The sequence below is a fragment of the Saccopteryx bilineata genome, chromosome 3 (genome assembly GCF_036850765.1).
Source record: "Saccopteryx bilineata isolate mSacBil1 chromosome 3, mSacBil1_pri_phased_curated, whole genome shotgun sequence".
Taxonomy (NCBI): domain Eukaryota; kingdom Metazoa; phylum Chordata; class Mammalia; order Chiroptera; family Emballonuridae; genus Saccopteryx; species Saccopteryx bilineata.
Genome location: NC_089492.1, coordinates 275,400,881 through 275,414,593, shown reverse-complemented (window position 1 = coordinate 275,414,593; position 13,713 = coordinate 275,400,881). Strand labels below are relative to the sequence as shown.

The 13,713-nt window shown below is 41.9% G+C and overlaps 1 protein-coding gene and 1 non-coding gene across 2 annotated transcripts in view; one reads left to right on the top strand and one right to left on the bottom strand.

Moving 5' to 3' along the window:
- The window catches only part of CLIC4 (chloride intracellular channel 4), a 78,969-nt gene that overhangs the window by 13,923 nt on the left and 51,333 nt on the right, over nucleotides 1–13,713 (top strand). The window lies entirely within an intron of this gene.
- Nucleotides 9,268–9,343, bottom strand: TRNAG-GCC (transfer RNA glycine (anticodon GCC)). The gene has a single exon. It is a non-coding gene; the product is annotated as a tRNA-Gly (tRNA).

Sequence of the window (13,713 nt, the reverse complement as noted above, 5' to 3'; positions counted from 1 at the left end):
GTGAGAGGAAGGGGCAAAAACAAATTCCTGCATGCGTCTGACCAGGATCCACCCAGCAAGCCCACTAGGGGGCGATTCTCTGCCCATTGAGGGCCCTTGCTCCGTTGCAACTGGAACCATTTTTTAGTGCCTGAGGCGGAGGCCAGGGAACCATCCTCAGCGCTGGGGCCAGCTTGTTCCAACTGAACCATGGCTGCAGGAGGCGAGGAGAAGAGAGAGAAAGAGAGAGAGAGAGAAGTGAGGGGGAGGGATGGAGAAGCAGATGGGCTCTTCTCCTTTGTGCCCTGTCCGAACCCAGGACATCCACATGCTGGGTCAACGCACTACCACTGAGCCAACTGGCTAGGACCTTGTCTTAGCTGCTTTTAAAAATCCAATTGAATTAAGACCATAAGAAATTATTTATGTGGATATAGAATGTGAGAGAAAGGAGTCAAAAGTGATTCCGAAATCTTTATTCTGAACAACTAGAATGATGGAATTACCAATAAGTGAGATGAGAAGGCTGGGAAGAATCAGTTCTGATGGGGAGGATATCAGAAGTTCAGTTTTTGACATGAACTTTGAATGTGTTAAGAACTCATGGAACCTGTTGTTTGGTAGGAGAGGCTTACGTTGAAGAAGTACACAAAGACGGTGTGTAATTATATTAAGAACAAGAACAGGGTGTTTTGAGAAAGAATGACAGGAAATTCAATTTAGATGTAAGCTCAGTGGGGGCTTCTCTGAGAAATTACATGTAGGATGGATAGTATTAGGAGAAGAATGAGGTGTAAGCATTCCAAGCTGGAGGAACTGGCATATAAAAGGAGATAAATTCAACAAATTGATAGTGTGCCTGGAATAGAGAGAACAAAAGTGAGGTGGAGAGTGAGGAATAGACGGGCGACATCATGGAGGTCCTTGTCTGTCATGTGAATTTTGTCCTTAGTATAAAGAGCATTTCTCAACAGGGTTTAAGCAAGGGAGTGTCGTGGTTTGATGTGCATTTTAAAATGAGTAGTCTGGCCACTCTGTGGAAAATGAATTGAAGAGAGACAAGATTGGAAGCAAGGAAAACTAGTTGGAGGCCATTATAATCAAGAAAGAGGTTGGTGGCTTGGGTTAGGTCAGGGGTCCCCAAACTTTTTACACAGGGGGCCAGTTCACTGTCCCTCACTCAGACCGTTGGAGGGCCACCACATACAGTGCTCCTCTCACTGACCACCAATGAAAGAGGTGCCCCTTCTGGAAGTGCAGCAGGGGCCGGATAAATGGCCTCAGGGGGCTGCATGCGGCCCGCGGGCTGTAGTTTGGGGACGCCTGGGTTAGGGTGATGATGGAGAGAAGAGAATGGATTTGAGAAAACTTTTGAAGATGGAGTCCTAGGAGGATATTGAAGGAGCTGTGTGAGAGAAGTGTGAGAAATGACTTAGGTCTCTAATTAGAATCACAGGTTGATAAAGGTGCCTTTTATTGATATGCAGAGGGAGCTATGTTCAGTTTTTGACTTCAGTATCAGATGTCAAGTGGAGATGAATAGATTTACTTGTTTTTCTCTTGCAAAATAAAAAAAAAAAATCAAAGGGAGAGTCATGACTATGTTCTGGCTCTGAGTATGTGTCTTGACAGCCACTAGGATGAAGAGTTGCAGTCTTTGTCCTGAAGACTCGGCCGGGACCCTGTTTTATTTGAGATCCAAGATTCTAGTCAGAACCAGGGGATGATTGTTGACTTGAAGTAGCATTTGTATCCTCCATTTAAGGCACTAAATAGTCTATTTCAGAGTTGAAGATGGTTAGGATTAATATTGCACGTAGGCAATTGAGTTGTCATTTGGAAGAGTAGAAATTAGTGTCATGATGTCATAGTGCAGTGGTTGAGAACATGGTCTCTAGAGTCTGGAGCCAGTGTTTCAATCCTGGTTCTACCTTTCACTAGTTGCCTTAGTGTCTCTCTTGGGCTTTTGTAAAAATTAAAAGAGTGAATATAAGAAAAGTATTTAGGTTTTACATATAGTAAGCATTGTTTTCTTATTATTCCTTGGGCCTTTTGGAATGTTGAGTTAAGGCTGGAGTTGTCATGGTTACTTTGTATAGTATTTAGTATATGTGGTTTCAATCTCCAAGATGTTACTAAGAGAAACATCTGCCAAGTTGTCCCTACAAATAGGTGGGGAACTTGCCATTCTTTATTAGTAGAGCAGGTTTAGTGCAAAATGAGACTTAAATTTATTCCTGAATTAACTTCAGTGAACCATGATCTAGTTGACACATACTAGGTAGCTAACGGACAGTCAGATTGGACTTGGCCATTGTAGGCCGTCTGCCTCAACAGCTCTTTCTGTACTTTCTGTCCTGTGGTTGCAGGACAAGACAAGTGTATCAGTGCTGGGATTTGTCCCAAGGCTTTTGTGATCCAGAGCTTAACTCTTAACCACTGAGAAGGATTTTTTGTTGTTGTTGTTTATATTCTTTTTCTTTATTTGAAACTTGAATTTTTACCTACCAGAATTTTGTTTTTACTAATTGCTGTTTTCAGTCATCTTGACAAATAAAAAATCCTGAGAATGTTTAAAGATGTTTTTTTTTATGCTTATTTTATTGATTTGAGAGAGAGGAAGGGAGAGAGAGAGCAAGAAAGTAACATCTCTGTGTCCCTGTATGTGCCCTGACCGGGGATAGAACCAGCAACCTCTGCACTTCAGGATGATGCTCTAACCAACTGAGTTATCTGGCCAGGGCAGGATTTTTCTTCTTATTTTTTTTTTAAATTTTATTTATTTATTTATTTATTTATTTATTTATTTATTTATTTATTTATTTCAGAGACAGAGAGTGAGTCAGAGAGGGGGATAGACAGGGACAGACAGGAACGGAGAGAGATGAGAAGCATCAATCATTAGTTTTTCATTGCGCGTTTCAACACCTTAGTTGTTCATTGATTGCTTTCTCACATGTGCCTTGACCGCGAGCCTTCAGCAGACTGAGCAACCCCTTGCTGGAACCAGCGACCTTGGGTCCAAGCTGGTGAGCCTTGCTCAAACCAGATGAGCCCACACTCAAGCTGGCGACCTCAGGGTCTTGAACCTGGGTCCTTCCGCATCCCAGTCAGATGCTCTATCCACTGCGCCACCGCCTGGTCAGGCATCTTCTTTTTTTTTTTTAAAAAAAGACTTTTTTATTCATTCATTTTAGAGAGGGGAAAGGGGGGGGGGAGAAAGAGAGAGAGAGAGAGAGAAAGAAAGAAGGAAAGGAGGAGCAGAAAGCATCAACTCCCATATGTACCTTGATCAGGCAAGCCTGTCATTCCAGGTCGACACTTTATCCTATGCCACCACAGGTCAGGTGGTATTTCTAAAAACATACTAACGACCAGTGAGCCCAGATGGTTCATTAAATGACTTTGATTGCTTTGAGTTCTTTTGGTTAAATTTGAAAGGAAACTAAAATTTCCATTACCTCACCTCTGTGCATTTTGGGGCCTGGTTAATTAATATTTTATAAAATACTTTAAAGGGGTTATTTATAAACTTGTTAAGGAACTTGACCATCACATATTTGATTTTAGAATTATTTTCCAATTTTAAAGTGTCAAAGCAATCCAAGTTTTAAAAAAATAATATACTAAATTGTTAATATTTTTCTGTGTGTGTGTGTGTGTGTGTGTGTGTGTGTGTGTGTTTAACCTCTCCCTTTAAGGGAGCCTAATCTTTGCATTGTTGATAGAAAAAAAAAAGCAAGGAAGTTTCTTTTTGTGGAGAGAGGAAATGGCCGTTAGTTGGGACTTTATCCATATTGGGTATAAACTAAATATAGACGTGTAATCCAGGAGTGAAGTCACATCTATGAAGTTTCTTAAGCAGAGCTAATGAGATCAGCCAATGCCTTGGCATCTAGGTTTTTTCGTTTGTTTCTTTCTTCCTTTCTTTTTTTTTCTTTCACTTTTGGCTCACTTAAACAGTTACCAAACTGTTTAGTCCTATGGCCTGCCTTCCTCAGTCCCTCAAAAAACCCAAACCATTTACAAGGAATTTTAATTTAAAAGCAAACAAACAAACAAAATTCTGCTTTGTGTATAAAGAATAGTTTCTTATGCTTCTTTTTGAGGCAGATTGTCAAACGTGTTAGTTTCTTTAGTTTTTTCATCCTATGGTCATTTTTCTATCACTAGTTGTTTTTTTTGTTTGTTTTTTTACAGGGACAGAGAGAGAGACAGAGAGAGGGATAGACAGGGAGAGACAGACAGGAACAGAGCGATGAGAAGCATCAATCATCAGTTTTTTGTTGTGAGACCTTAGTTGTTCATTGATTGCTTTCTCATATGTGCCTTGACCGTGGGGCTACAGCAGACTGAGTGACCCCTTGCTCAAGCCAGCAACCTTGGGTCCAAGCTGGTGAGCTTTTGCTCAAACCAGATGAGCCCGCGCTCAAGCTGGTGACCTTGGGGTCTCAAACCTGGGTCCTCTGCATCCCAGTCCAACACTCTATCCACTGCGCCACCTCCTGGTCAGGTGTTTTGTTTTGTTTTTTAGTGTTTTGGGTTTTTTAAGTTTTTATTTTATTTTTTTACAGAGACAGAGAGTCAGAGTGAGGGATAGACAGGGACAGACAGACAGGAACGGAGAGAGATGAGAAGCATCAATCATTAGTTTTTCGTTGCGACACCTTAGTTGTTCATTGATTGCTTTCTCATATGTGCCTTGACCATGGGCCTTCAGCAGACCGAGTAACCCCTTGCTGGAGCCAGCGACCTTGGGTCTAAGCTGGTGAATTTTTGCTCAAACCAGATGAACCCACGCTCAAGCTAGTGACCTCTGGGTCTTGAACCTGGGTCTTCTGCATCCCAGTCCGACGCTCTATCCACTGCGCCACCGCCTGGTCAGGCAGTTGTTTTTATCTTTAAGTTTTTTCACACATGTTTGAACTGTGAGGCTAGATTGATTAGTGTAAGAAGCATATGTTTTACTTAGTATTTTTTTGTTTTGTTCAGTTTTTAAGTCAGATCTCAGGATAGGCAAGTGGTAATAGGATTCTTCTAATTGACTGGCTATAGATACTGTAGAACAGAATGAAGGAATAAATCGCTTGTTTATGGCCAAAGCAAATGTTACTTTCTTCTTTCTTTTTTTTTAGTTTTATTTATTAATTTTTTTAATAGAAAGAGAGAGAGAGAAGGGGGAGACGCAGGAAGCATCAACTCCCATATGTGCCTTGACCAGGCAAGGCCAGGGTTTCTGAGACCTCAAACAAGTTCCTTTCAAATAAAGACTTTTAAAAGCCCCCTCCCAGCCAAAAGCATGTTACAGTAACTGTTTTCATCCCTTGTGCTCATTCTCAGAGAGAGAGCCCTTTGCAAGCATGCCAGCACATTCAGGCACTTCTGAGGAGAATGATGTACCGTTATGGCATATTTTATTAGAAATATTTTGGAACACAATTAACTCTGTAAAAAGTTTAGCTTAACATGCATATCATTACAAGGGTTTTAGTTCATGAAATCAAATGCCTTTCTAACTTGAGTTCGAATATCTTCTGAATCCTTCTGTGACCCTCAGTAGAGCTAATCCTTCCTATACGACTCTCAGTAGTGGGAATCCTGCGGCTGTCTGTCTGGAGCAAATGTACTATGGTCTGCCTTCCTTTGAATCATGTTTCCTTTTTTCTTTTTTTCTTTTTTTTAAAGATTTTATTTATTGATTTTACAGAGAAGAGAGAGAGGTGGGGGGAGTGAGAAGTGTCAACTCATAGTTGCTTCACTTCAGTTGTTCATTGATTGCTTGTTGTATGTTCCTTGACCGGACAAGTCCAGGATTTTGAACCTGCAAGCTTAGCATTCTATGTAGATGCTCTATTTACTGTGTCAGCACAGGCCAGGCTTAGAATCATTTTTTATTATATCTTTGTTCCAGGCTAGAATGTAAATTTCAGGGATCAGGGACTATATTCTTCATCTTTTATATCTCTTACCTAACACAAATCTTGTTATGTAGAAAATAATTCATTAATTTTGTAAATATGTATCTATTACTGTTTGTTTTAGAGCAAATTGTTATGCGTAGTCTGTGATAGAAGCATGTAGAGAGAATATTGTCTATTTCTGGTATTATGTTTGGTCATATATTATGTCATGTTATATATAAAAATAATATTCAGTAATTGAACTTGAGACATGTAATTTGGGTTTTTTTGACCAGCTTCTTACTAGACAGATAGCCATTGATCTAAACTTAATAACAGGCCCTGGCCGGTTGGCTCAGTGGTAGAGCGTTCAGGAGTCCCGGGTTCAATTCCTGGCCAGGACACACAGGAGAAGCGCCCATCTGCTTCTCCACCCCTCCCCCTCTCCTTCCTCTTTGTCTCTCTCTTCTCCTCCTGCAGCCAAGGCTCCATTGGAGCAAAGTTTGCCAGGGCGCTGAGGATGACTCCATGGCTTCTGCCTCAGGCACAAGAATAGCCCTAGGTTGCAACAGAGCATCGCCCCAGATGGGCAGAGCATAGCCCCCTGGTGGGCATGCTGGGTGGATCCCGGTCGGGCACATGTGGGAGTCTGTCTGACTGCCTCCCCATTTCCAACTTCAGAAAAATACAAAAATAATAATAATAACATTGATTTAGAGGTCTAGAATATTCAAATTATAAAACTGGAAGGTCAGGTTCAAGTTGTTCTCATCTGTAAAGTCTGTTTTTTCTTAGGGGTGATGTCAGTCTAGTCTAAAATTATGTTCCAAAGTAGCTTTAGTTTTGCATGTTTGGGTCCAAAAGAAAGTTGAGACCTGAGATTTCAAAGTCAGATGCAGATAATTAAATTATCTTAATCAGAAGCAGTTTATTAGACAACAAATAGAAATAGAGCCAAGAAAAATTCTCTATGTATTAGGGGCAATTTGCCAGAAAAATGAAAACTATTTCAAGAGTGAATTCTTTGATTAGAAAATACAGTTTACAAATAACCTGAAACATAAAGGAAGCTGTTTTGTTTTGTTTTGTTTTGTCTAAAAATATAAAGATGCCCTGGCCGGTTGGCTCAGCGGTAGAGCGTTGGCCTGGTGTGTGGAAGTCCTGTGTTGGATTCCCGGCCAGGGCACACAGGAGAAGCACCCATCTGCTTCTCCACCCCTCCCCCTCTCCTTTCTCTCTATCTCTCACTCTTCCCCTTCTGCAACCAAGGCTCCATTGGAGCAAAGTTGGACCGAGCTGTGAGGATGGCTCCATGGCCTCCACCTCAGGTGCTAGAATGGCTCAGGTTGCAATGGAGCAACAGCCCAGATGGGGAGAGCATCACCCCCTGGTGGGCATGCCGGGTGGACCCCGGTCAGGTACATGCGGGAGTCTGTCTGCCCCTCCTCGCTTCTCACTTCAGAAAAAAAAATAGAATTATTCTCAGAATTTGCCTTTATCATACTTAAGGCTTCTGTGAATTAAAATGGTAAACAAAAATTTCAGTAATAAGCATGGTATCCATGGTATCTTGTACTATTCAGATATTTGAAATATATTTTAGGCCAGCCAAGGAGAGACAAAAATTCTGAATGTTAACTTTTCATAGCTGAAGTATGTTACTGAGTATAATTTTAAAAGAAATTTATTTAATAATAAATTTTAATGAAGATTTTAAACATGGATAATTTATTCTTTCATGTTTATTGAGTGCTAATTTATATATATATATATTTTTTATTTTTATTTTTTTTTTACTCAAAGGCAGAGAGAGGGATAGACAGGGACAGACAGACAGGAATGGAGAGATGAGAAGCATCAATCATTAGTTTTTCGTTGTGCATTGTGACACCTTAGTTGTTCATTGATTGCTTTCTCATATGTGCCTTGACCATGGGCCTTCAGCAGACCAAGTAACCCCTTGCTCAAGCCAGCGACCTTGTGTCCAAGGTGGTGAGCTTTTGATCAAACCAGATGAGCCCGCAGTCAAGCTGGCGACCTCGGGGTCTTGAACCTGGGTCCTCGGCATCCCAGTCCGACGCTCTATCCACTGTGCCACCGCCTGGTCAGGCTGAGTGCTTGCTAATATTTTATATTAAAATGTTCTATAGGATTTTTATTGACTGGTTTTTTTTCTTCTTTACAGTGACAGAGAGTCAGAAGGATAGATAGGGACAGACAGACAGAAACGGAGAGAGATGAGAAGCATCAATCATTAGTTTTTCTTTGCAACACCTTAGTTCATTGATTGCTTTCTCATATGTGCCTTGACTGTGGGGCTGTAACAGACACCGAGTAACTTGCTTGAGCCAGCAACCTTGGGTCCAAGCTGGTGAGCCTTGCTCAGACCAGATGAGCCCGCGCTCAAGCTGGTGACCTCGTGGTCTTGAACCTGGGTCCTTGGCATCCCAGTCCGATACTCTATCCACTGTGCCACTGCCCAGTCAGGCTGCAGTTTTTTTTTTTTAATTAAAAAATTATTTATTGAGAGAGACAGAAAAAAACATTGATTTGTTGTTCCACTTACTTATGCATTCATTTGTTGATTCTCATATGCCTCCTGACCAGGATGGAACTCACACCTTGGCGTATGGATAGTGCTCCAACTGAGTTAGCCAGCGAGGGCATGACTGCAGTTTTTCATTGTTCATTGTTATCATTATTAATCCACTGTACGTAGTCATTCAAAGATCCAAAATTTAGCTATTAAACAATACTGTGATATATATCTTTATAGCAAATTTTTTGTACATAGTTATGTAATTCTGGTTTTATTTTTTTATTTATTGATTTTAGTGAGAAATGAAGGGAAAAAGGTAGAGGGAAACACTGATTTTTTTTTTTGTTCCACCTATTTATGCATTCATTTGTTGCTTCTCATATGTGCCCTGCCATATGTAGATCAAACCCGCAACCTTGGCATATCCCAATGCTCCAACCAACTGAGCTACCCGGCCAGAGCAATTCATGTAATTCTGTTTGAAGTCTCTCGCTTATCTCATTTAACTTCTGAATTTTTATTTTCTTTTGTTTATCCAAAGTGTAATCTTTTTTTTTTCTTTTTTGTATTTTTTTTCTGAAGCTGGAAACGGGGAGGCAGTCAGACTCCTGCATGCGCTCCACTGGGATCCACCCAGCACGCCCACCAGGGGGCGATGCTCTGCCCATCCGGGGCATCGCTCTGTTGCGACCAGAGCCATTCTAGCGCCTGAGGCAGACGCCATAGAGCCATACCCAGCGCCCGGGCCATCTTTGCTCCAATGGAGCCTCGGCTGCGGGAGGGGAAGAGAGAGACAGAGAGGAAGGAGAGGGGGTAGGGGTGGAGAAGCAGGTGGGTGCCTCTCCTGTATGCCCTGGCCGGGAATCGAACCCCGGACTTCTGCACGGCAGGCCGACGCTCTACCACTGAGCCAACCGGCCAGGGCCGAGAAGTTGGATTTTTGACACTACTGCTGAACTCTTGGTGGAATTTTTAGGTCTGGGAACTTGTTTATAAAGAGAAATAGCTCTTAGCTTCTAAAATTAGGTAGCTGCCATAGCACCGATTGGGGAAGAGGAGTATTTTTTGAACATTTAATTGTTATTTTTCACTCCCAGGACTCTTTCTGAGTCTAGTTTATAATACTGCATGTATATTTTTAAACTGCCCTTAGGGAGAGTAGGCTGCTAGATTTTGACTTGCGTAAGAATTTTACCCACCCCAACATATTTGGCTTCAGCTGATAAACAAGGAAAGACTCTGGCAGTTAGTGAATTTATCTTTGGTTAGAAGATGTTAAAGGAATGAGGCTTAGTGAAAAAATTTGAGGTAACATTTCTTTGTATGTGACCAAAGTGAGAATAACTAAAATAAAGGGCACATGTTTATTTTTAAAATAATATCAAGCCTTTATATAATAAACATTACTTTTCTATATTCCTGAAATTAACTCTTTTAAATGTCAAACATTTAAATTCTGCATAGTTAGTTGTACCAGAAATTGTCTTGATTTTATTTCCATTCTTTAAAGAAATTTTGCTGGATATAAGATATAAGGTTTTGGGGTTCTTGTTTATATTTGAGCACTTGAAAATGTAGTTCCGTGATCTCTATTATGTCCTGATGAGAATTAAACTGTCATTCAAATCCATATTCCTTTGTATGCAGTAGGTTGGGGTTTTTTTCTAGCTACTTTAAAATTTTTACTTTTTCTTTGCTTTTTAGCTTTTTTTTTTTTGTGTGTGTGTGTGTGGAATAATAAACGGCTTTATTGAGTACAGAGCACACACCCCGCCTGGCAAGGTTCCCTGGCCCCGAGGAAAGAAAGATGGAGAAAATGGAGGCTAGGGAAGTTGCACAGATTAAACAGTGTGGGAGATATTTAAAGGGTCCCTCTAGGGAAGTGGAGCTACTATGACGTGGTGAAATTTCACTGGCTGGCAGACAATCGCTTCTTTCCAAATGGTTCCTGGGAAGCTTCCTTTGGCGGGCTTGATTGTGGGCGGTCCTAGCCAAAGTGGGCGGGTCTGAGCTACCCACGTGACCATCCCTCATCCACCGACCTTACATTCTGACCTTTTGTGTTAAATAGAAAAAGGGGCACCGTTTATTCATCTGGCTACTTCCTGCTGAATAGGGGCGTCGTGGGGAGGGGGAGATCAGAAGGTGGTGGCTTTGAGGGGTGTCAGGAGGACCATCTGTGTGGCTGTGACTGGAGAAACTTTGCAGATGTGGTCCCACTTGTTGCAGAACCCTGGGTTCTCCGAGTCCAGGCCATGTCCTAGGAGTTCGAGGGATGCACCCACCTGGCTGGATTGGCCTTCCATTTGGGCGGCTTGTCCTCCACGTAGAGGCGCTGAGGAAAAAACCTGTTGCCCAAAGGGGCAATCTCTCTGCCAGTGACTGGGCTGCTTGCAGTCAGGGCAGGGCTCAGTGGGCAGCCGTGGGCAGGGGCCCTGCTGGGACCAGTGGTCCTGCTTGCCACACTTAAAGCAAGCTGCTGGTGGCTCTGCTGGTCACAGGGTTGCCACAAGAGTTTGGGTTTGGAGCGTTACCTTCTGCTGCATGGGGGCCTGGTGAACAGGCCTGTTTCTACTAGTTGGGACTGTTAAAAACTTTAAATGCCATGTTCACAGGTTCCAGATAGGGGGTTAAGGGATTTGGAATAAGTGGAGGAGGGGCTCATGCAGAGCCCAGCACCCAGATCCTGCAGGAAATGCTGGAGCCAATGGCAGGACAGGGCAGGAACTTCCTGTAAGAAAATTGGGGTTGGACGTCCTAAAACTGGTGTAAGAGCCAATGCCAGGCTGAGAAAGACCTGACGGAGGCGGGACTAGAGAACACAGTGAAGGGAGGGGCCCCTGGCCAGCAGGGGAGGAGAGAGAGATGGTAGTAGATGGTGAATAAGAAACAGGTTTTTGCGAAGGGAGTGGAGAGAGAGTTTGGAGTCCGCAGAGAAGGAAAGATTAGGAGTAGAGGTTTTAGGTGAGGTTTCTCTGGCCAGAAAAAGGCCCGTGCGTTGGAACAGGCAGCACAGAGATTAAGGACGGTTGCACAAATAATTAGAGGCCATGAATGTAAGAGATCTTCAATCAGTTCCCAGCTTTTTTGGCGATAGTTAAATTGGTGAGGGTGTTAACACCGAAAGTCCCTTCAGGAGGCTAATTGAGTGGGTTCTGTGGCCTGGCCACAATGGAGAAGAAGAACAGTTTCTTCTTCTTTAGGGAGGGAAATTCCTGTGCCCCAACAGCCGCACTCAGTTCTCAGAGTGGTCAGACCTGAGCATTAGCGTCCTAAAAATTCAAGGTCCAGCCACGGATGAAAGTGGATGTGCTTGGGGAGGTCTCCACAAGCACACGCTTACTAGGACGGACAGACGGAAAAGACTTCCCTGACGTAGCTACGGTTTTGGACAGGGAGTCTCGGAAAGAACTGAGAGGAAGGCGGAGGCAGGGGACTTACTGCACCGTGCGCCGAAGTGGGTTGGAGATCGGAGATCCTGGTTCTTTCTCCGAGGGGAGGGGAAAGGAGTGGTCCTTGCGAACTTCTAACTCCTCTCGGGTTTCGGCACCAAAATGTAAGATATTTTTCCCCGCCAAGAAGGAAGGAAGAGTGCCGGAGCCGCAAAGTGTGGAATAATAAATGGCTTTATTGAGTACAGAGCACACACCCCGCCTGGCAAGGTTCCCTGGCCCCGAGGAAAGAAAGATGGAGAAAATGGAGGCTAGGGAAGTTGCTGCTTTTTAGCATTTTAATTATAATCAACCTAGGTATAACATTTCTTTTTTCTTTTACCCATGTCCCAGGGTGTGACTTTCTTTATATTACTCTTGATGTTCATGAAACCTCTTGAATCTGTAAATTTGTCTTTATTTGGGAAAAATTTGATCATTATTTCTTGAAAAATTTTTTGTCCTATTCTTTCTCTTCCTGAGACTGATGAAAAATATAGACCTTTTGACGTTTAGTCTTTGAGGCTCTTGATTTTTTTCACTTGTTTTTTCCTGTTCTTCATATTAAGTAATTTCTTGGATCTGTCTTCACATTCATAGATCCCTTTCTCTCTTCTCTATTTTGTTAAGAACATCTAGTGATTTTTAAGTTTCAGATCATATATATTTTTAGTTCTAGAATTTACATTTTGTTTTCTTTGTGGCTCTTTCTACTGAGATTTCCTGTCTTTCTTTATCATGAACATATTGTCTCATTTTTTATCACTGAGCATAGTTGTAATAACTCCTTAAAAATCCTTGTCTGCAATTGCAGCATCTGGATCAAATTCAGGGTGTGTCTCTGATTATTTTGTCTTGAGAATGGGTGATTTTTTTTGTTTCTTCCTATGGGGCATAATTTTGGATTGTATTCAGGATATTACAAATGACACGCTGTAGAAACTTTGAGCTTTATGTTCCTCTGCGCAGTATTGGTTTTGTTTCCTTTCTTTTTTAAAGCAGGTAGTTAGCTCAGCTGAACTCAAACTGCAGATTTTAGGACTCCCTTTCTCTGGCTCTCGTTTTTATGATGTTCTACCTTATTTCCCAGTAATGGTGGTGGCTTTGAACTCTGTCCTTTAGTTCTTCAAGCCAGTAGCCTGTGAGTTTTCCACTGTTTTAGCTGCCCCTCACAGCAGCAGGTTAAAAGATAAACATTGGGAAAACTTGTCCACTCTTTTCCTTCTTCCAAGTGTCCACTTCCCTCCCACATCCGCCTGCTTTTGTTCATTCTCCAGTGCCGACAAAACGGCTTTTTTTTTTTTTTTTGGCCTGGGAATTATCACTGTTGTGGGGGCAGAGGGCTGATCCTATGAGAGCTACGTGGTCATACTGGCAGCTCCAAATTGATTTTAAAAAATTAACTTTGTAACTTTAAATTTAGATTTATAAAAAAATTGCAAAAATAGTACAGAGAGTTCTCACTGATTTTAAAAGAAAATATTTCTAAAATATAGAAATGTTTTCTTCTTAAAATGCTGAATTTAACTGCCAATGAATGTCAGTATTCTGAATACAAATTCAGTAATTCAGCAGTGGCCTTGGGAACTAGTGAGCTGTGTAAGACTATTTTTGCCTTTCTGCTAAATGGCCTCAGCTGTTACACTTTTTGAACCTAGGTCTCCTTTGTGTGTGTGCACGCATGGGTGCACATGTGTTTATGTGTGTGTGTTTTCTGTTTTTTCCTTTGCCAGTTTAGCTCTATTGATGCAGCACATTTCCTTTAATTTTCTATTGTAATCTGTTATGGTTTGCTAAGCCAGATAAGCACACTTGTTAAAATCTGTTTTAAATTAGAATAGATCATTTTGAGAGCTTGAATGTT